This window comes from Miscanthus floridulus, chromosome 8 (assembly GCF_019320115.1).
Source record: "Miscanthus floridulus cultivar M001 chromosome 8, ASM1932011v1, whole genome shotgun sequence".
Lineage (NCBI taxonomy): Eukaryota > Viridiplantae > Streptophyta > Magnoliopsida > Poales > Poaceae > Miscanthus > Miscanthus floridulus.
The window spans coordinates 44,910,523-44,933,350 of record NC_089587.1 but is presented as its reverse complement, the minus strand read 5'-3'; the positions used below and the strand labels follow the sequence as shown (position 1 = coordinate 44,933,350).

The 22,828-nt window shown below is 46.4% G+C and overlaps 2 pseudogenes; both read right to left on the bottom strand.

Annotated features, from left to right (window-relative positions):
• Nucleotides 1–1,686: 1,686 nt before the first annotated feature.
• On the bottom strand, nt 1,687–2,370 carry LOC136468975 (putative disease resistance protein RGA3; annotated as a pseudogene).
• A 484-nt stretch (nt 2,371–2,854) lies between these two features.
• LOC136468974 (putative disease resistance protein RGA1) overlaps nt 2,855–22,828 on the bottom strand; it is a 54,690-nt pseudogene continuing 34,716 nt past the window's right edge.

Below are 22,828 nucleotides of genomic sequence, written 5' to 3'. Positions count from 1 at the left end.
TCAGGTTCACTCTGCGTCTCCACGATAGGCAGGTGCTATGTCCTTCCTCGAGTCAGTCACGAGTCTCCTGGATCCCGTAGGTCTTCACTTTCACTTCAAGAGCCGGGAGGTGGGAGACGGGAGTCGAGACACGTCTTCAGTATTGGGAGCAAAGGCATGTCTTCAAGGGTTGGGAACCGAGTTCGTGTCTTGAAGTCTCCGTGTTCAAGACTGAACAGCAGCAGCATGTTGCGTGAGATGAGACGAGGGGGGCAATCATCAGAAGGTACCTGCACTTTGTAGGGATAACATTATTTAGCATAACCTTTCACCTCAAAACATTTTTTTTCCAGTTTTCTACTATGAAATTAAAGAGCATAGCTTTAGCTCTGGTTCTATGTCAGAATTACTTACTAACCTGACCAGAAGGGAGGATGCTACCCTGGCTGCGGCTGGTATCGCCGGACATCGGCTTTGAAGTCTATTGGCGACGCCTGCTCTGCCTCTGCGCCCAATGGTTATTCTGAGAATTTGCTAGCAGGGGCAGACGGGCAGTGCCCACTGTACCATCATGACCTGCAGCCTGGTGCTGACCTTGAGTTGGCAACAGTAGTTTGATCATGAACATTTCTGGATCACTGGACGCACATTAGCTGGTGATGTGTCTGTTGCTAGTTGTTAGTGGCTTCTCTTGTTGCATCATCTCTAGAAACTCGTTATCCTGGTGACAGCAAGGCAAGAGCAGAATGGAATCACACTCCAAAACACATATATTCAAATAAAGGGGAATTGCTATATATGGCCCTTTCCTGTTGCACATGCTGCTCTTGTAGTAATAGTCACCCTTGATTTTACAATTAGGAGGGCATCACTTGCCATCTGCATTACCTCCTGTAGTTTGATCCTCCTGCGATGAACAAATATGGAGAACTAGTTCACTGCACATCAATGAATGCTGCTGCACCCATGAAAAGCACAACTATATGACAATATAAAGTCAACAAGTGGCTTCCTCCCACAAATAATAAGCAGAAGGTGATAAGTTCAACATTAAGGTACTGATGTCAGCTCTCAACTGATCCTTTGAACTGACTCTTGACATGGCTACTATAATAGTAAGCCAAACATATCAACAATTATAAATACGTGAAGGAAAAAAGATTATGTAAATTGAACAAATTTCTTTCGGTTAACATAGCTAGATGCACCAGCTCTGCTGACAAGTTTTGGAAATAAGTACTAAAAGGAAAAGGCACCAAATAACCCAAAAAATAAAGAAGTTAAGATCAACAATTGGACTGAGCTCCTAAATAATGTAACTGATTGTGTATGGGCCTATGGGGTGATTCTGCATATACGAACCTGTTTTACATACGAGTTAAGGTACATGCAGATGCTTGCCAACTCAGAACCACGCATGGATACAGAGAGCATCCAGTGACGCCAGAAGAATGTGTATTGTACGTGTAACTCCAAGGAGAGAGAGACCTGCACAGTTGATTAAAATAAAGTGGACTGATTACTCCTATGCAACAGTAATTTGGCGAACCACAAGTGAAAAAGATAATTGATCTGACGTTTTACTTACGAGGTTCAAAAATCATGGGTTAATTTGGTGTGCAGACAAGTGCAGGAACCAAGGGGAGCACAGCCACAGCCCACAGCCCACAGAGTGTAACCAGGAGAGTGTTTGGTACCTTCAGATTCTCAATATTGGACGGTTCCTGTTAACCTGCGCCGGAGCTGCATTCGATCTGTCCCCCACCAGTAGTTCTGACGGACATCCAATACTCGCAGTGAGCTTGGGATGATGTCCTTGTGCAGCGACAGCGACTGGATGATGGCTGGACAGTAGCCGATGGTTAGTCGTTGCAACGAGTTGTGAGGGCCTCCTTGGGCAGCGACCTGATGGCAGGACATTCGTAGATGTGCAATTCTTGCAGTGAACTCGGGAGACCGTCTTGGGGCAGCGACTGGATACTTTTGCAGCCATCAATCTCTAGTGTCTTGAGGTCGGGAAGCGCACGCAGCCCAGCAGGGAGGCACTGCAGATCACGACAATTCTGAAATCCGAGGTGCAGGAGGGAGGTGAGGAGCTGGATGGCTTTCTCTTGCTCCTCGGTGAAGCTCTTCACCTCGATATCCAAATAAAAGACTAGTTTGGTGAGGGAGGACGAGAGGAGGCTGCAGATGGGCGTAGCAAGGATTCCCCCGACATCATTCGTCTCAACATCCCCCAGTCTTGGTGGAAGCCCTTGTCCATGAGACCTCAAGGTCCGGGCCGACGAAGAAAATGGGCGTTCCCGAGAGTGATAGCTTGGTAAGGCAACCTTGGGTTAGGAGAGGCCACAAGCTGATTTTTTTCAGCTCTTGAACCTCGGCTATATCCATAGACGTATAAACTCGATCTCAAGGGAGGTGAGGTTTGAGAGAGGCACTGGTGTCTCTGCACCATTAAGTCGAAGATTTCGCAGGGAGGTTGGGAAAGGGAAACCAGGAGAGGAGGAAGACGAATAATAGGAGAACAACTTGCTAGAATTCTCTATCACCAATGAACGGAGGGAGTGAAGACCTTGGAGCCATCCTCCAGCTTCCTCCACTGTGTTGGGGTGGAGCCTCAGACCTTGGCACTGATAGATTTCCAGCTCCTGCAGTTGGGGTGGCAAGAGCACTAGTCCTTCCTCCTCTGTTGTCGAGAGTTGCAGTTCCACCTCCCTTTGCAATTGTTCATTCCCTGCGAGATTCATCTTCTCGTCCAAAGATGGTGATGTGGATATTCCTGCGGTGTTTTGCTCCAACACACCCAACCCTGTCAGTTTCCAACAGTTAAACATATATAGTTTTGTGAGCCTGGGAAAGCAAGATAGTAGCCTTGTCAGCTCCTTCCCACTGCAACCATCGTTGCCTGCCCACCCAGAGAACTTCAACTGGGAACTGATATCCGATGTGGCTCTCGCCTACGGGCAATAAATTATAGCCACTACTCCAAATGGACAGTTTCTTCAGGGACGATAACATCACGAGGTGATCCAAAGGTAGAGGCGGGCAGTGACTAACTTCCATTGTTCTTAGTCCTATTAGGTTATTAAAATCCAGCACCTTCCAGAATGTCCTATCTGAAGCACCTCTACCCTTATTAATTGACAAGCTCACATCAGATTCATCATTTTCGTAACGTAACGACTCCAAACCGACCAAATTACCTGAGCCCACATCTTCCATAGTAGCACAACACGGGCCATGAGTCCAAGGAATAGGAGGCAAGGACAAAAGGTTTGGACAACCCCTAATGGTGAGTTCCCTGAGTCTAGGAAACCAAGCCATGGTCGGTGCTTCTTGTAGGCAGCAAGTAGGGTGAAAAACTGGGACCACAGACAGTTCAGGACAATACTGGATAATGAGCACCTCCAAATGAACGAACAAATTGCAAGGCACATTTCTAACACAACTACTTTCCATCATTGATGTGAGATGGCTCACACTGTGCGGGCAGCTCACAACCCACTTTCTTAATCTTCTCACCTTAGTAAGTTCTAGCCTTTTCAAGTTGTGAAATATTTGACTTTGTATACAACCCATGTGCTCTATACCAGACTCATCAACCAAAAACAACTCTCCCAATGGTGGAAGCTCTTTCCAAGGTACATTATCAAGCTTAAGAGATTCCAAGTTTTTAACACAGAGGTTTGCACCTAGCCATGTTGGGCAACTAATACCTCCATGCCCTCTAATGCATAGGTGACGAAGGTTGCTATGTGGTCTGAGACTTTCCAGAACATCCTGTTCATGTATATAAGGTCCTTCTTGCGCCAATCATCAGTATTCCATTCTAATTTTAGTTCATGTAATCGGCTTTTGTGCATCAGTTTGGCTCCAACAGCTTCCTCTTTTGTTTGCACCTTTTCAAGATCACTAATTTCAAGTGATCCTCCAAGCTCTGTCAACTTCCCGAGTTGACTCAGCTCACAACCCTTTTCATTTCTCACATTAAATTTCCTTAGCTCCTGAAGGAACTCTAGTTTTCCCACCTCAAATATACTAGTGAGCTCATCAATTGGCACAAGAAAATGACGCAGTTTTACAAGGTTACTTATTGATAGACCTTAAGCAGGATCTCTAGGCACAGAACTAGTATGTCTATTTGCTATTGAATAAAACCATGAGTCCTCGAGCATCTACTAGTGCAGTAGCAGTAGATAGAACGAGAGAAAGAGAGGGGTGAAGGGTGCAAACCTTCGGCCGCCTTGGATGAAAATGGGCTCCCCATCGCAGTGCTTGGCGATAACCCACTGGCGGTGTCGAGTCGAAGGGCGGCGGTGCAGTAGCGGTTGCAGGGCAGCCCGGCGACGTAGCAGCCCCTCGGTGTAGATGCAGAGGCGGTGGCGGCGCGACTGGTGGCTTCCCGTCACTGGCTGTGCCCCTCTGGATCGGATTAGGGATTTTGATGGGGAACTGTAGCTCAGGAAAACCTCATACTCCGAGCCATCGGCCCCCACCTCTATTTATTGCGCAGTGTGACAGGGGCCCTCCAGCCATAGTGGGCTGGACGCCCCCGATCAGGGCGCGGATCAAAGGCCCAACTGGGCCGTTGGGCCCAGTTTGGGATTAGAGATCAATCTAATAATCTCCGCCTTGATCTCCTACCATCTTTCAATTTTATATCATTTACTTTTGTTCATTCCATTACAGATTAGCGCATAGAGCATGTTTCATCGTCACGGTCAATTGTCGATAGATTTAACAGCTACAACACACCACTCTGTTCTGAAATAGATACTGAACTTTGGGCCTTCTTTTATCCAGGAATTATAGGCTTTCCCTTAATCCCATGCCGGCTACATGTTCTCTGAACACGTTGGGTGGTAAGCCTTTTGTAAGCGGATCCACGAGCATCTTTTCGGTACTTATATGCTCAAGACTTATGACATGATCCCAGACTTTATCTTTCACAACATAATACTTTATGCCAATGTGTTTGGCAGCACCACTTGACTTATTGTTGTGAGCATACTGTACTGCCGGATTATTATCGCAGTATAACTTAAGTGGTCTATAGATGTCGTCAACCACCTTCAAACCGGGTATGAACTTCTTTAGCCAGTTCACCTGTCCCGTTGCCTCATAACACGCTACAAACTCGGCATACATTGTGGACGATGTAGTGACGGTTTGCTTTAAGCTTTTCCATAAAATAGGCCCCCCTGCGAGAGTGAATACATATCCAGACGTGGATTTTCTATCATCTCCCGCATAATCAGAATCTGAATATCCCACTATATGGAGTGAATCAGATCTTCTATACGTCACCATGAGGCTTTTCGTTCCTTACAAATAATGCAAGACTTTCTTTACTAATTTCGAGTGTTCTATTACATGATTGCTCTGGAATCTGCCAAGTAACCCGGTAACAAATGCCAAGTCAGGGCGCGTACATACTTGAGCATATTGCAAGCTTCCGACAGCTGAAGCATATTGAACCGTTTTCATTTGATCGATCTCATACTGATTCCTGGGGCATTGAAAATCCCCATATTTATCGCCCTTAACTATAGGAGCAGGTGAGGGACTACATTTGTGCATACTGAATTTCTTTAAGATCTTTTCTATATATGCCTTTTGTGACAGTCCTAATACCCCTTTACTTCTATCTTGGTGAATCTCGATCCCTAAAACGAACGAAGCTTCACCAAGATCTTTCATATCAAATTTTGAGGACAAAAACTTCTTTGTCTCTAGTAGTAGACTGACATCACTACTAGCAAGTAAGATATCATCCACATATAGGACAAGGAAGATAAACTTCCCATTCTTAAACTTTGCATAGACACAATTGTCCTCTACATTATCTTTAAACCCAAAATTCTTTATTGTCTGATCAAACTTCAAGTACCACTGTCTTGAAGCTTGTTTTAATCCATAAATGGATTTCTTTAGGCGGCATCCCATTCGTTCTTTTCCTTCCATGACAAAATCTTTTGGTTGTGCCATGTAAATATTTTCCTCCAAGTCCCCGTTGAGAAATGCCGTCTTTACATCCATCTGATGTAATTCTAAATCGTAATGTGCCACTAATGCCATTATGATTCTGAAGGAATCCTTACATGAGACTGGAGAAAGGTCTCATTGTAATCAATCCCTTCTCTTTGCGTAAAGCCTTTTGCCACAAGTCTCGCTTTATATCTCTCTATATTCCCTTAAGAGTCAAGTTTTGTTTTGTAGACCCATTTACAGCCTACTGTTTTGGCTTCTTTAGGAATTATTTCCAAGTCCTAAACTTTATTGGTATTCATAGATTTCGTTTCATCTTCCATGGCCTCAAGCCACTTCGATGAATGATCACTTCTCATGGCTTCTTCAAATGTGATGGGATCATCCTCCATTTAAAATTCCTCAAGGTTGTATACTTCATAGTCAGCAGGAATAGCTGATTTTCTAACTCTTTGAGACCTTCTAGGGGCCTCCACATTTGGCACATCTTCTATTTGAGGCTGTTGTTGCTCCCCCTCATGTGTGGCAATAGGTTCCACAGGATCCTGAAGAACAGGTTCCTCATCGTCATTCATTGTTGCCACAGGCGGAATAACAACAGGTGCTGGCACCATAGTATCTTGCACTATCGGTGCAGCGACAGTAGGTAGTGAGAAAAATGGCTCATGAATCATCAGAGTGGGCGCAAACACCCGTTTCTCTTCAAGGTCAATTTCTTGAGCTACCATGCTCCCCCTCATCATTTCATCCTCTAGGAAGACAGCGTGTCTCATTTCCATAAACTTTGTATGTCTGTCTGGACAGTAGAAACGAAAACCTTTTGACTTTTCTGGGTAGCCAATGAAATGACAACTTACTATTTTGGGATCTAGCTTCCCAATGTTTGGGTTAAATACTTTAGCCCCAGCAGGAGTCCCCCACACACGTAAGTTTTTTAGTGAGGGTACTCTTCCTGTCCACAACTCATATGGTGTTTTGGGCACCGACTTACTTGGTACTCTATTGAGAATATGAATGACGGTTTTTAACGCCTCCATCCACAGGCTCAACGGTAAGGTGGAGTAACTTATCATACTGCGCACCATATCCATCAGGGTACGATTGCATCTTTCAGCTACTCTATTCTGCTGAGGTTCGTTCGGTGTAGAATACTAGGCTACTATGCCATTCTCCTGCAAGAACCTTGCAAAAGGTATAGGAACTTGGCCATATGGGGCATGCCGACCGTAATACTCCCCCCACGGTCGGACCTAACTATCTTAATCTTTAAATTGTGTTGGTTTTCAACTTCTGCCTTAAATATCTTAAATTTATCCAATGCTTCTGTTCTTTCTTTGATTGGATAAATATAGCCATAACGGGAGTAATCATCTGTGAATGTTATGAACGAATCATAACCATCCACACTCTTTATAGGAAACAGACCACAGATGTCTGTGTGAATAATCTGTAAAATTCCTACGCTTCGTTTGACATCTTTCTTAATTTTCTTTACGTACTTTCCTTTTATGCATTCTCTGCATTGTTCTAAATCTGAGAACTCTAATGGAGGAAGAATATCATTCTTAACTAGTCTTTCTATTCCCTCCTTGAAATATGGCCTAAACGATAGTGCCATAATTTCGACAATGCATCGTGAGCTCTCTTTCGTTTTCTATTTACATCCACAGACGAGGATGCATTCTCATTGTCGCACGCAACGTTCCCATCATCGCATACAACATTCACATCATCACATAGTGATAACAAATAAAGCTCATTTTGTAAGATAGCAAGACCAACACATGCATTATTAAATGTTATCTTACATTTGCCATTTCCAAAATGGCAATCATATCCATCATTGTCCAAGCATGAAACACTAATCAAGTTTCTCTGTAGGGAGGGAACATAAAGTACATCTCTAAGTAAAAGTGTGAAACCATCAGCAAGCTCTAGAGAAAGATCACCAACGACTTCAACATCTGCTCGGACTCCATTAGCAACTTTAACGTGTCTTTCTCTTCTTTGCATAGTCCTCGTCGAACGGAATCCCTATAAAGAATTAGCAACATGAACAGTTGCACCTGAGTCAATCCACCAAGTAGATTTCAAATACTGTACATACAGGGATTCATTTATGAACGTAATAATATTCTCACCTTTCTTTGCCATGCTCATCTTTAAGTAATCGGGATAATCTTTCTTATAATGTCCCATCTTCTTGCAATAGTGTCAGTATAGAAAGTGACCAACTAGTAAATATTTGTAGTTTTGTTGTACGTTGTGATCGGAGGTGGCCTAGCACTCAATGACACAGGATTTATACTGGTTCAGGCAACGTGCCCTACGTCCAGTTTGGGTTGGTCGGTGACTTTATTCCTGAGCCCAGGTGCTCGAAGTCTGTAGTTGGGTTACAACGAGAAGGAGAAAGGAGGGGTGTTCAAGAGGCCCGGTCGGGTCCGACCGGAAGGGTCGAGGGCGACCGGAACTCCGCTATGAGCTAGAAGTCCAAGCGTGTGCTTAAGGAGTTGTGTGTAACACCCCAGTGTTACGCAAGCATTTAGGCACTGCAAATCATGCATATTATGCATCATCAAGCATCCTAATCATACATGCCTAATCATGTAAATAATAACTGAAACAATGCTTTGAAACATATGAAACTTTGGTGTATCTTTGAAGCATTTAATGAGATGTGTTGACTTAGTATATTAGTAGTAGAAGAGAATGCAGTAGATGACATGTGCTTGTAGTACATGTTCTTGGATGATGTTGACTACCTTGCATTCAAGCATATCCATTGTGTTCATTTCATCCGATGCACCTTTTGCATAAGCACTTACGCACCTGCATCATACAGGATCGCAAACCAAGAGCCCAGTCGTCATACCCGAGGAGCCCGAGGAGCAGCTCGAGGTGCAGTCATAGGAAGTGATCGAAGCAGACGAGGAGGACGTTGAGGAACTTTCGGAGTGCCCCGATCATCGCCCGAGCTCCTTCGAGAGAGGCAAGACCCGGAGCATTTTTCTCCCCGGTTTGCAATTATTAATTAAATGCTTTACTTTAATTGATGCATTATGTTCAGGAGTTGTTTGCAACCGTTGCTGCATTATACCTTGTCTATCTTTGTTATACTATATCCTTGTTACCCTGGTATCCGCAGTCGAGTCAATGCTTAGCTGGCTTAGACCGGTAGAAGTCGGGTGATTTTCTATCACCTGCGAGCTATAGGTGGTTACCTAGATCTGCTTAGATAACTATGTAGTCATGGTATAACTAAGTGTTAATTTGAAGTTGAGACCGGACGGACACTTATAGAGTTTTGGACTGTAGTGCTTTCCATCTATGTCGATTAAGGATCGACCGTTGTTGGGCCTCAGGTCATGTTGAACGCATGCCTTACATTTAGCTGGCCGAATAAAGTACCTTTCGACCGCGAAGTTGGGAGATTATTCAGGCCGAGTAGATTGCCCGCAGCGCACTGTACCGGAGCAGGTGTGGTAGGACACGGGGGCGCGATGATAAGACCAAAGGGCAGTCGGTCGGCCCCCAGGTACATGTGGTTCCTAGCAAACTTGAGATTTTCCTGGATAGTTGACTCGGTGACCGATAACTCACTTTAGCGGATGAGTGAGGTTTGTGTAAGTAATAAATCATCAGCTGGTTAGGAATCGATTCGAATCGCCATCGCTCCTAGATAGTGAGCACTTGACTTGAGTGATTTCATCGTAGTAATGTTGATGGAACACTTGGACAGTTATAAGGAATATGACATTATGGAAGTTGTTAATGATCATTGGTTATCATTATTTGCTTAATCACATGCTTGCTCTAGTATAGTTGCAAATGTAGTCGACAGGTTAATAATAGTTAACTTGACAATAATGCTTTTGGAAAAGTTCTTGAAATACTAAAAATGCCTCTTTTTGCAAATGAGTCAGCTACCCTACCATAAAGCCCTTCATATCCTTGGTGTCATTTTATTTTTGGTTATGTCGGGTAAGTCTCGCTGAGTACCTTCTCATACTCAGGGTTTTATTCCCACTTGTTGCAGATGGGCAGATGTATTACGGCTACTGTATCAACTGCCTTTATCCTGTGATGGGTGATGCTTAGGACCATGGGCATGGTCATTCCTTACATCTCGTCTGATGCTTTTATTGGAGATGATCATTAGCTGGCACTATATTTGAACTTCGTGTGAGTGCGTGTGGTTTTGAACAAATGCCTTCCGCTACTTTTATTCGAACTCGTTTGTAATAACTATGTTTAAACTCTGATGTATCTGTGATGCGAACTTTTATGTAATATGTGATGGTGACCGCTAAACTTATTATGATCTTGGCTGGTATGTGAGTTGGTTTGAAATCCTTCGTGATTTCATGGACTACCGGGTTATACGGGCTTAAGTTTGCTAAATCGTCTGCTCTGGCGGATGATTTTCTTACATAATTTCGTATAATTGGTCGGTTCTGTTACATTGTGAGCTATCGATCTAGTGAGTCTGAGCTTGAAGAAGTCGACCTTGTTGAGTTGGCTTGTTGCCCACGCCGATGAGGACAGTGATGATGGTAGGCACCCACAATACTGTTGACGTCACTGTAGAATGTCAGGTGCATATGGGAGGTTGCGTTGGCTTCTTCAGGAAGGGTGGATGTCGGTACCTGCAAAATACTATTGATATGTGGGGAGCCCTACCATGTGTACCAAGTATGGTGAATCCTGGTGCCCACTATCGATGCCTAGAGGCATGTGGGGGGCTCTTTACCGTATGGGAGTCAATGACGCCTACAATACTGTAGACACAAATGTCGGCACCTATAATACTGTTTGTGTCAGTGCGGTTGTGGAGCATTGTTCCCGCAGGCGTATAGGTTATGGTCCCGGTATGGTGTTTTGACTTTGTGCACTGCCTTCTCCGTTCGCCCCTGGTCCCTTCTGAGTAGACGTCCCCGATCGGATGGCCCTAGTCGGCCCTGGCGGTTTGGGCAGAACCGGCTAGGGGGTTTTCTGTGTTGTCAGCGGGAGAGGTTTTTTGCGTCGTGTTGGTGGGTGCGCGCGAGCACACTCGCGAGTGTAGCCCCCGAGCCCCCGGGTGGTTCGAGTAGAACCGTCTGGGGGGTGTTGTTTCAGCAGGCGTGCGTGTTTTTTAGTTTTGAGACGGAACTTTGCTTAACCACGGCGTCGTTGCGCGGCTGAGGCGGTGAGGTGTGGGGATTAGGTAATAAAGCAGAACTCACTGATCTTAGGTGTCGATGCGCGCCATGGGATCGGGTGAGTCAGAGTCATGAACAGACCCTAGCGTCGGTGCACGCCGTGGGTGGAGATAGCTCAGTCCGGTTATGTCAGAGCTCATTGATCTTTGGCGTCGATGCGCGCCGCGGGATCGGGCGAGGCGGAGTTGCGAATGGACCCAGGCGTCGGTGCGCGCCGTGTATCGAGTTAGTTTAGTTAGTTTTAGGAATTGGACGAGCCGGAGCTCGTGGATCCTAAGTGAAGCCATTACGCGAGTTTAGGAGTCGCGGTCCTAGGAGCCGTAGCTGGATGTCATAGATCCTGTCGACGCAAGTTTAGGAGTCGTGGTCCCAAGAGCCATAGCCGGATGTCGTAGATCCTATCGACGTGAGTTCGGAGTCACAGTCCCAAGGTTTTTGGCTTGTGCCCCCGAGCCCTGTTGGGCCTTCGTGGGAGTCGATGTGAGTTTGTGTGCGTTACCCCATTCGGTTCCTCACAACTAGAGGGGCTGAGTTTTGTCGCCTGTCCCGATCGCTCGGGCTTGAAGACTAGCTCGGTGAGCTCGCTAACGGGTGTGATCGAGTGGAATCTGGGTCCGTCGTTCGTGACGGGGTCGGCATAGCTCTCTTGTGACATTCCACTACTCCTTTACCTGCAACCCAACAGATGCCTAGGTCGTTCTGAAGACCGACCCAGGTGGCCTAACGGCATCCCCTTGATGGAGATTCTATGGGCCTGGCGAGCGGTTTAGGATCGAACGAGAAGGTTGAGATGACCCGGTTTGCCGGACCGGGCGAAGGCCGCACGGTGCTCATCTATGGTTTTCTCCCCTGGCTCTATTGTTTGCTCATGTCGAATGAGGCAACCGCCGCTTCATGACGCAACACGGAGCATTCTGGTGCATTTCACTGCACGTGCGATGCTTAGTTCCCAAGCCCCTGGGCGGTTCAGGGCCCGAATCATCCGGGAGGCGTGGGCATATGGAATGAAGTGCGCGTATGGATGTATGAATGATTTATATTGAAATAGAGGGGTTTTGATAGTGTTTACCTTGATGACTGGAGTGACGGGGCTCGGAGAGCTCTAGTTGGAAATTTCCTATCAGGACCTGCGCTCGTCAATCGTGGGTGAGTTTTTGTGTGAATAGTTTTTTGTATCAATGGATACATCAGTTCTGCTCTTGTGACAGAACCACGATATCCGTTTTCTCTTTATATCCTAGCATAATCTTTGTTCTTATCCCCTTTCTCTCGTACCTGCCCGTTTGTCCCATAGGGCGTGACCTTGGGAGTCCGGGGCGTGGCCCGTGGGGCTCGGCTGCTCATACCCGTATTGAAAGGCGGGGTGCGTTCGGTTGGGAGTAAGAACAGAGTTACGTAGGGTAATCAAAGACATGGAATGTGTTTCCATTTAGGGACAAAGTTGTTTATTATGTGACAGTAAAAAGAAAAGGGAAGGACGTTTCTCAGCCTGTGGATAGCCCGGAGCCTGGGTTGATGGTGAATGTCGCCTCGGCTTTGGTTGAGCCGAACATCATGCCATCGGGGGGTGAGCAGTCTGTGCTCTCGTCAGTCGTACTGACAGCAGATGCCGCTGGGTCGGTCTCGCAGCTTGTAAGATATAAGCAGTTTAGTGAACATAAAAAGTTTAAGCTCGTGGGGGAGCCCCTGTGTAAATGTTCATGGGTGTTTTATTGAACAATTGGTTATAATGGTATTTTGTTTTCAGTGATGGAGTTACTCCATTCGTGGAAGCTTGTTCCCTTTCATTCCTTAGCTTTCCCTTAGCATAATTTTGCTTTTTATTTCTTTCTTTCTCATACCTGCCCATTTGTTCTGTAGGCTGCGACCTTGTGAGCCCAAGGCATGGCCTGCGGGGCTCAGCTATTTGTAACCGTAGGAAAAGAGCGGGGTGCGATCAGTCGGAATTTTTAAAGCAAAGCTACGTAAGGTAAATTAAAGGAATGAACTACCCCTTTGTTAGGGTAGGAAGGAATTTTTCCATACGACACTAAACAAAACAGAGGGATAGCAGAGCCCCCTAGTGGAGCCCCCGAGCACCCTGAGCCGAAAAGTATTCGAGTCGGGGTGCTTTTATAGGAGCGTACGCTAAGTAAATAATGGTAAGATTGAAACTTAGGGAAAGAAAAAGCGACATAGCTATTCCTGGCGCTCAAAGGGAACGTCGTCGTTGTTGTTTTTCAGTCGGTAGGTGCCCGGTTGGATTACTTCGATCACCGTATAGGGTCCTTCCCCTCTTCCTTTCGTGGTACCTGCAGTGGGTTTGTTGGTTTGTTGCAGTCCAAGACTGCTAGGGTTGACGACTCCCCAAGCCATAGGAGCTCGGACAAGTTGAAGACCACGGTTGCGAGCTTGTAGTGCTCGTAGTCGCACGCAAAGGCGTGCGAGAAGGCGCTACTCACGGTGATGACGCCGTTTGGTCCCGGCATCTTCAGTTTGAGGTAGGTGTAGTTGGGGATTGCCATGAATCTTGCATAGCATGGTCGCCCCAAGATGGCGTGGTAGAACCCTAGAAAGTCTACCACCTCGAAGGCGAGGACCTCCGAGCGGAAGTTGGACCGACTACCGAACGTGACGGGTAGATCGATCTATCCGAGAGGGTATGCCTGTGCTCCCAGGATTACCCCATGGAAGGGGGAGCCCACCAGGCAGAGCTCCGACCGAGGGATGCACATGGCATTGAGGGTGTCGATGTATAGGATGTTGAGGCCACTGCCTCCGTCCATCAGCACCTTGGTGAGGCGCATCTTGTGGATGATAGGGTCAACGACGAGTGGGTAGCGTCCTGGTCTTGCGACGTGGGAGGGATGGTCTCTCTAATCAAAGGTGATTTGGGATTCTGACCAGCTGAGGAAGGAGGGGACGGCCGTCTCGGCGGCGCATGCTTCTCTATAGCGGACCTTGTGCTGGCGCTTGGACCAGATGGCGTTGAATCCGCCGAAGATCATGATGCACTCCTTGGGCTTGAGGAAGCCATCTCTATCCTTGCCTATCGCGCCCCCTCTCCTGGCTGCCGCCTCCTTGCCATCTCCCTCCTTTGGCCTGCTGGCCTGTCGGAGGAAGCGTTTGAGGAGCTCGCATTTCTTGTAGAGGTGCTTGACAGGGTAAGCATGGTTGGTGCATGGACCGTCCATGAGTTTGTTGAAGTGGTCAGGCAGTCCCTGTTGGGGCTGCTTGGCCATGCGATCGGCCACGGCGACCAGCGTGGAGCCATCCAACCAGCGCCGATCTTTTTTGTTTTTTCTCACCCCTTTACATGGAGGGGCCTTCGTTTGGATCCATGCGCTTGGTTTTGAGCTTGTCATGGCCTTTGCTGAAGACCGCTCCAACTGCCTCCTCGCCAGAGGCATGGTTGGTGGCGACGTCGAGCAGGTCATGGGTGGTACGGGGTTTCAAGCAGCCAAGCTTGTGGATCAGGGACTCACAGTTCGTCCCAGAGAGGAACACGCTGATGACGTCTATGTCAATGACATCGGGGAGGGAGTTGCATCGCTGGGAGAACCTATGGATGTAATCCCACAGGGGCTCGTCGGGCTCCTATTGATAGCTCTTGAGGTCCTAGGAGTTTCTCGGGTGGACGTAGGTCCTCTAGAAATTCCCGACGAAGATCCTCTTAAGGTCCGTCCAGTCGTGGATGCTGTCATGCGGAAGGAATTCAAGCCATGCCCAAACATGTTCCCCCACGCAAATGGGAAAGTATTGAATGATGAAATAGTCATCATCCACTCCTCTGGCCCGACAGGCGAGCCGGAAGTCTTTGAGCCAAATGCCTAGGGTTGTCTCCCCAGTGTATTTGGTGATGTTGGTGGGCAGCCAGAAACGCTGCAGGAACGGTGTTCTCTGGATGCGCCGGCCGAAGGCCTGTGGCCCCGGGCCATCAGGGCTAGGGCTCCGGTCGTCTGGCCGGTGACCGCGCCTGGGGTGCGTTTCACCGCTTCCCTCGATGGTTTTTCTGGGGTCCGTGTCGCCTGCTGCCGTATGGTGGACATCATTATCGTGTCGAGCCCAATGCCGGTTGCTGATGATGCTGTGAGTGTCCTAGTGAGGATTGGGCCACTCGTGTACCGGCTGTTGGTGTGGAGCAGGCGCCAGGTTAGACCGTGGCGCGACTGCCGCACCCTGAGCCAGACCCGACGGCTGTGGCGGCGAGCGAATGGAGCGATCCGTTTGGTGCGTCCTCATCCCCCGGTGGGAAGAGAGGGCGTGGGTCGGAGTCGCGACGCGGAGCTTTTCACCTGTTGGATGGTGGCGGCTTCTACTAGGGCCCGGAGGTTCCGATAGACTACCCGCTCCTAGGGGTTGGCGGGCTCGGGAACGCTGCGTAGAAGCACTGCCACAGCGGCGATGTTCTGGCTAGCCTGGGCAAATTGAGGGAGATTGTTCCCCTCGTTCATGATGTCGTGTTGGACCTGACGGGCGTGACCCCAGGCGCCGCCCGCCGAGCCATGCGTAGGGGGCGTGATGGGCTATATCGACGGTGCAGGCGCAGGCGGTGGCTGGTTATGCAATTCCTCAATGTGCGCTTGCACAGACGTGAGGGCCCTCGCACGTGGGTCCGGAGGGGTGTGAGTTTGCTCAAACGCCGCAACCACCAGCGGCTGTCTCGGAGCGTCCGCCATAGTGCACTCCTGGGACGAACGGTGGTGGGGCGCCACGCCACCGATGCTGAAACCGTCGCCCTCGCCCTCGTTATTCGGGAGTTCGTCGGAAACAGTAGGAGCGAAGCCTGCCATTCCTATGAATTTGGATGTGAGAGGGGATGGTGCTAGCGTCCTTCGGAGCCCCCGAGCGTAAGCATCCGCAAAGGACGCGAGGCCATAGGGGGACCGATCGTACGATGTTTGTGGTGTGAGCGGTGCAGTCCCTCCGGGTGATCGGTGGGAGATAGTAAATAAAGGGCGAATGACAGTACGTGTATTACTTACATTGGGGTTTGAGCAGAGAGTTTGCTCAGAATGAAGCGCAGATGCCATGTCGTTGAGGTCGCGCGTCCCGAAGCGGATGGTGGACATCTCTCCGATGGGTGCCGGGTCGCATGTCTCCTTGCGGAGGTGGAGTACGCTGAGCCGGTCGGCGACGAAGTCCAGGCTTCCAAAGAGGAAGGCTATCGATGGGGAACCCTATGGCCCCCCATAGATCGTGCTATAGGGAAGTGGGCCTTGGTAACGAGGCCCACAGCCCAACCGCCAAGAAGAACACGGAGCAAAGCAACATGCAAGACCAAAAACTCCAACTCAGACTATACAAGGAAAGGCGCCCGAAGCATAGCTTATGACTCTAACCTTGTATCCGAGTAGAAAACAAACAACTCCTCCCAGCACCTGGACTATAGAGGGCTGGTGAGGATACCCCTTGTAAACGACTGAACACACCCAATACTCAAAGCAACATGACGCAAACAGGCTAACGCCAAAACTGGACGTAAGGTTATTACTCGACCAAGTCGAGGGCCTGAACCAGTATAAATCGTGAGTCTCTTTGCGTAACCGCCGAGTTCCACTATTCGCCGAAGCCCAAACAACTGTCCTGGGTACCCCCGTGGCAGGCTATCGGTGGTAAAACATCGACAGCTAGCACGCCAGGTAGGGGCTTTCGACGATTTTTTTCTCGAGAGCTCGGTGGACCTCGACCTCAATTTGGCTTTTCCAACGGGAACAACCTTCGTCTTCAGATCCTAGATTTGCGAGGCTGACGGCGACGGCGAACTATGTACCCGTCTCCGAGAAGAAAAAGAATTCGATGACGAAGTTGAATACGAACTTGCCGAGAAGATGATGAAACTCTCAACTTCGGATCCAACTCGGAATGTGGAAGAAAGCGGATACGAAACTGACTCTGAGAAAGAGATACAACCTGATTCCAAGACAATCTTCACAGCACGAGAGCTAAGCCTAATTGGACTCGGAGACACAATAATGATCGTGAAGGAATACAACCCGTACAACTCAAAGAAGAACTCGGGAACGTACGGACTGTGCAACGCGGCATCAATCTATCAACACTTTACCCAAGACAAGATGAACTCAGCAAGAAGAATACTCCTAGAGGGAGCACAAGAAGGGATGATCATGACAGTTACCCCCACAAGACTGTGTGGTGCATTGGCTAGGTTCTTTCACCTCAAGCAAAGCCCAGACTAGCACGCACGTTGAAGAACTACCTTATCAAGAAGGAAAAGAACTCAGATCCAGCTCAGAAACTACAGACAGCTCAACCAAACGAAGGATGAAATACCGTACAAGAAGAGCTCAGAAGAGGTACACTGTATACATGGCGGAGCAGTTAGAACAACCTTTAGAACCACCACAGATACCAGATATAAAATCTTCAGATGAATCAGAAGGCAACATCTCGCCAGATGAGAAAAGCGACAACAACAAAAATGATGAGCAAAGGCTAGCAAGACTAAAGAAGAATAAATTGAAGGCTGGAAGAAGGAATAGGGCTAAACAAAGGAAACAAATCTGGAATAAGTACAAGGTGGAACTAACATAATACAACAGAAAGAAGGGGAAAGAGAAGCCGCAAAAAGTTCAAAAAGGGAAAGAATTGAAGAATTAACAAAAGAATTGCACACCCTCACGAATAACGGAAAGTTAGAGGAAGACCAGAAGAAAGAAGTCGGGGGACCAGAAAAACAACCCGGCGAGGAAGTTCCACAAGAGCCACAAGGAGAGCAACCACCCAAAAAATCAAGTTTTCAAAGGCTAGGACCAGTAGAGAGTACTGATGTTAATGGAAGGCAGGAGCATTACTCAAAGCAACAAGAAAGAGGCAAACCAGAATTGAGCCAACGCTACCAAGAAATATCAAGAAGATTTGACAAAGAAGATGACTATGGAGAGTCCGAGTTAAAAGAAGACAGGTCTTATTACAGAAGGGCAAGATCGCCAGACTACGGAAGAATGGAACCATATGATAGATTCCCTTGTTTCGCAGGAAGACTACAAACATTGAAGCTACCACACAAATTTAAACCTGCAAATCATTCCAAGTACAATGGCAAAGTAGAACCAAGACAATGGCTAAGAGTTTATTCCCAATCTATTGAGTTAGCCGGAGGAGATGACGACATCAAGGCTCTATTTTCCCAATGGCCCTCGAAGCAATGCCACTACAATGGTTTGACAAATTGAGGCCAAGATCAATCAGATATTGGGAAGACTTGCAAGAAGCTTTTTGTAACAACTTCGCAGGCATTATTACCCATCCAATGACCGCAGCCGAGCTAAAAAGAGTAAGACAAAGGAGAGGAGAAAATCTATGAGAATACTATAGAAGATTTGGAGAGTTTAGGGCTCAAGTCCACAACATTACCGACAGAGAGGTGATAGAGGCCTTTGCGGAAGGAATCTTAGCAAATTGGCAATACAAAGACTATTTCAATGAGAACCCAAGGACAAATGAAGACTTCAAGAGGGTTGTTGAAAAGCTGATTTCATTAGAAGAAAGAACCCATCACCGGTTTGCTAGGGACAACCCAGAGAATAGAGGAAGACCCGATTACAGACAACAAGACAAAAGGCCAAGGCAGGACAACATGGTGGCAACCACAGATAACAAGAGAAGATACAATGGCAACATCAACGATAACAACTGTGGTAATTACAATAGCAACAACCGTAGCAACAGCGGTTACAATAGTAATAACAACTATCAGAGCAACAACTACCGAGGAAGAGTGCCAGAGAACATAGAGAACATGCCATGTCACATACACCCAGGGGCCAGACACAAGTTAGTTGAATGCAGCACTTTTCAGCGGCAATTCATGAAGAGAGAAAACAGAAATCAAAATAACTCGGAGCAAAAGAAAGAAGATTCTAAGAAGGAAGAAAAGAAAGCTGAAGGAGATTATCAAGAACCCCAACGCCAATTAGCAGTAATATTCTCAGGTGTTCCTAACACATGAAGTAAAAGGCAAGAGAAATTAGCTCACAGAGCCATCGTGGCAGCTGAACCAGCCACCCCAAGGTATCTAGATTGGTCAGAGTACCCCATCCACTTCATAAGAGAAGACCAATGGACCAGTGCAGCAAACGTAGGATGCTACCCATTGGTACTGGGTCCAACTATCACAGGAGTGGCAGTAACTAAAGTACTCATCGACAGAGGAGCCGGGCTTAACATAATTTTCGCAGATACTCTCAGAAGGATGAATCTGGATTGTGAAAGACTAATGACACCAACAAGCACACCATTCTATGGAATAGTACCCAGCAAAGCAGCCATGCCACTCGGGCAGATAACCCTACCAGTCACCTTTGGCACACCAGACAAATACCGGACGGAATTCATCAAATTCGAAGTTGCAGACTTTGAATCATGCTACCACGCAATACTTGGGAGACTAGCTTTAACAAAATACATGGCAGTACCACACTATCCATACCTACTACTCAAGATGCCAACAACAAAGGGAGTATTGTCATTGAAGGGAGATCTAAAGAAAGCACATGATTGCGACGTACAAGCAGTACAAATATCTAAAAGATTACAAGACATAAAGGAAGGAAAAGAGATTGCAACGCTAGCCAGCGAAATGAACCCGGATGAGATTCAGATACCGGCTAAGAAGCCAAGCAACTTCGCACCACCAAAAGAAGTCGCTACCAAGACTATTGACTTATTGACTGGCGACCCGGAGAAGACGGCAATCATTAGTGCAAATCTCGATCCCAAATAGGAACTCACGCTCACCAACTTTCTTTGGGACAACAAAGATATCTTCGCCTAGAAGCCGACCGACATGCCAGGGGTCCCAAGAAAGTTGGCTGAGCACATAATTGATGTAAACAAAGGGTCCAAACCCATTAAGCAGAAGCTACGAAGATTCGCTCTAGACAAAAAAGCAGCAATCAAAAAAGAAATCACCAAGCTCATGGCAGCATGGTTCATCAGAGAAATAATCAACCCAGATTGGCTTGCCAACCTGGTCCTAGTAGAGAAGAAGAATTCAAAAGAATGGCGCATGTGCATTGACTACACAGACCTCAACAAACATTGCTCAAATGATCCATATGTCCCACCAAGGATTGATCAAATCATCGACTCAACAGCAGGATCAGCCCTATTATCCTTTCTGGATTGCTATTCAGGCTATCATCAAATATCTCTAAGAGAAGAAGACCAAAGCAAGACATCATTCATTACACCCTTTGGGGCATATTGCTACAAATCAATGCCTTTTGGGCTAAAAAATGCAGGGGCAACATATCAAAGAGCAATTCAAACTTGTTTAGGGAATCAAGTCGGAAGAAATGCAGAAGCATACGTTGATGATGTGGTAATCAAGACAAAAGAACCTATATCATTGATAGAAGACCTTGAGGAAACATTCAAGAATCTAAAAGCATGGCAGTGGAAGCTAAATCCCACAAAATGTGTTTTCGGAGTCCCGTCAGGACAATTACTTGGATTTCTAGTCAGCAACCGAGGAATTGAAGCAAGTACAAAACAAGTTAAAGCCATCATGGATATGAAACCTCCAAAGAAAGTTAAAGACATACAGAAGCTTACAGGGTTCATAGCAGCACTCAACAGATTCATCTCCCGGCTAGGAGAAAAAGGGCTACCTTTTTTCAAATTATTGAAAAAGACAGGAAATTTCGAATGGACAGAAGAGGCAGAAGAAGCATTCCAAAGGCTAAAAGAATACTTGGCATCATCACCAGTAATGACACCACCCAAAGGCAAAGAAGACTTGATGCTATACATTACAGCAACCAAGAACGTTGTCAGCACAACAATTGTGGTTGAAAGAGAAGAACCCGGACACGCATACAAAGTGCAGAGACCAGTCTATTACATAAGTGAAGTACTAACAGAATCAAAAGTGAGATACCTACACGTACAAAAGCTACTTTATGCAGTGTTGATATCATCAAGAAAGCTGAGATATTATTTCCATGAACACAAAATTATAGTGGTAACCGATTTTCCACTCCAAGACATTTACGCAACAAAAATGCAATAGGTCAGATATCAAAATGGGCAGTAGAACTCGGTGCTCTCAACCTAGACTTCAAACCAAGAACAACAATCAAATCTCAAGCATTATCCGACTTCATTGCTGAATGGACAGAAATCAGTCAAAAAGAGCCCGAACCAATACTTGATCATTGGAAAATGTACTTTGATGGTTCCCTAAAGTTAGGAGGAGCCAGAGCAGGAGTACTATTCATATCACTAGAAGGGAGACAGTTAAAGTACGTGCTACAAATACTTTGGCAGGCAACTAACAATGAGGCAGAATATAAAGCACTAATACATGGTCTAAGAGTTGGAAGCTCACTTGGGATCAAAAGACTACTTGTCTACGGTGATTTAGCTATAGTAATCAATCAAGTCAACAAGGATTGGGATTGTACAAAAGACAATATGGATGCATACTGTGCAGAAGTCAGAAAATTGGAGAAAATTTTCTAAGGGCTCGAAATCCATCATGTACTAAGGGATTCCAACGTTGCAGCAGATGTGTTAGCCAAATTGGGATCAGATAGAGCAAAAGTACCACCTGTTATATTTGTAGAAGAACTCATAGCTCCATCCATCAAACAACTCAGGAACACAGAAAAAGAGAAGGAAACAATAGATCCAATGGAAATAGATCAAGTAGAAGAACTAGATCAGTCAAGACAAATCATGGTCATACAAAATGATTAGAGACAAACATACATTGATTTTATCAAAGAGAACAAACTACTCGAAGACAAAACAGAGGCAACCCGGGTTATACGAAGAAGCAAAAACTACGTTCTAGTGGGAGACAAACTATACAAAAGAGCAGCATCATCTGGAGTACTATTTAAATATGTTCCAACAGATAAAGGAAAGGAAGTCTTGGATGAAATCCACTCAGGATGTTGTGGAAATCATGCAGCCTCTAGGACACTGGTCGGCAAAGCATTCAGAACCGGGTTCTATTGGCCAATAGCACTCAAAGATGCATAAGAGCTCCTCAAAACATGCAAGAATTGCCAAATGTTTGCTAGGCAATCACATGTGCCCGCTCATAATTTGATATGCATACCACCAGCCTGGCTGTTCTCATGCTGGGGGCTGGATCAAGTCGGACCACTCAAAAAAGCAAAAGGAGGCTTCGAATACATATTTGTGGAAATCGACAAATTTACAAAGTGGATTGAATACAAACCTTTGGTCAAATACAGTGCAGAAAAGGCAGTAGAATTCATACAAGACATCATGCATGTCACAGAACCGACCAATTTATAAGAATACAAGTACAATGGCAATCCGCAAGCGGTCACATGGTCATACTTGAACCCATATAAACCCGGTAGTCCGTCGAGTACCACGACGGGTCTCGATAAACGATTTACAACAACCAAGATCGTACAGGATTCAACATACATGCCACAAATTACATAAAGTTCACAGATACTTTTCATCATCAGAGTACGAATAAAAGTTATTACAAACCGAGTTTGATAAATAAAGCGGAAGCAAATAAGTTCGAAGATAAAGTTTCCAACATAATTTGATACAGTGCCAAGCCAGATCACGGTCCACAAAAGCAAGGATAGGAATTAATAAAGAAGCCTGCCCAAGGCTTACTCCTCATCCACAGCGGGATAGAAGCAACTCTTGCAATACCCATGATA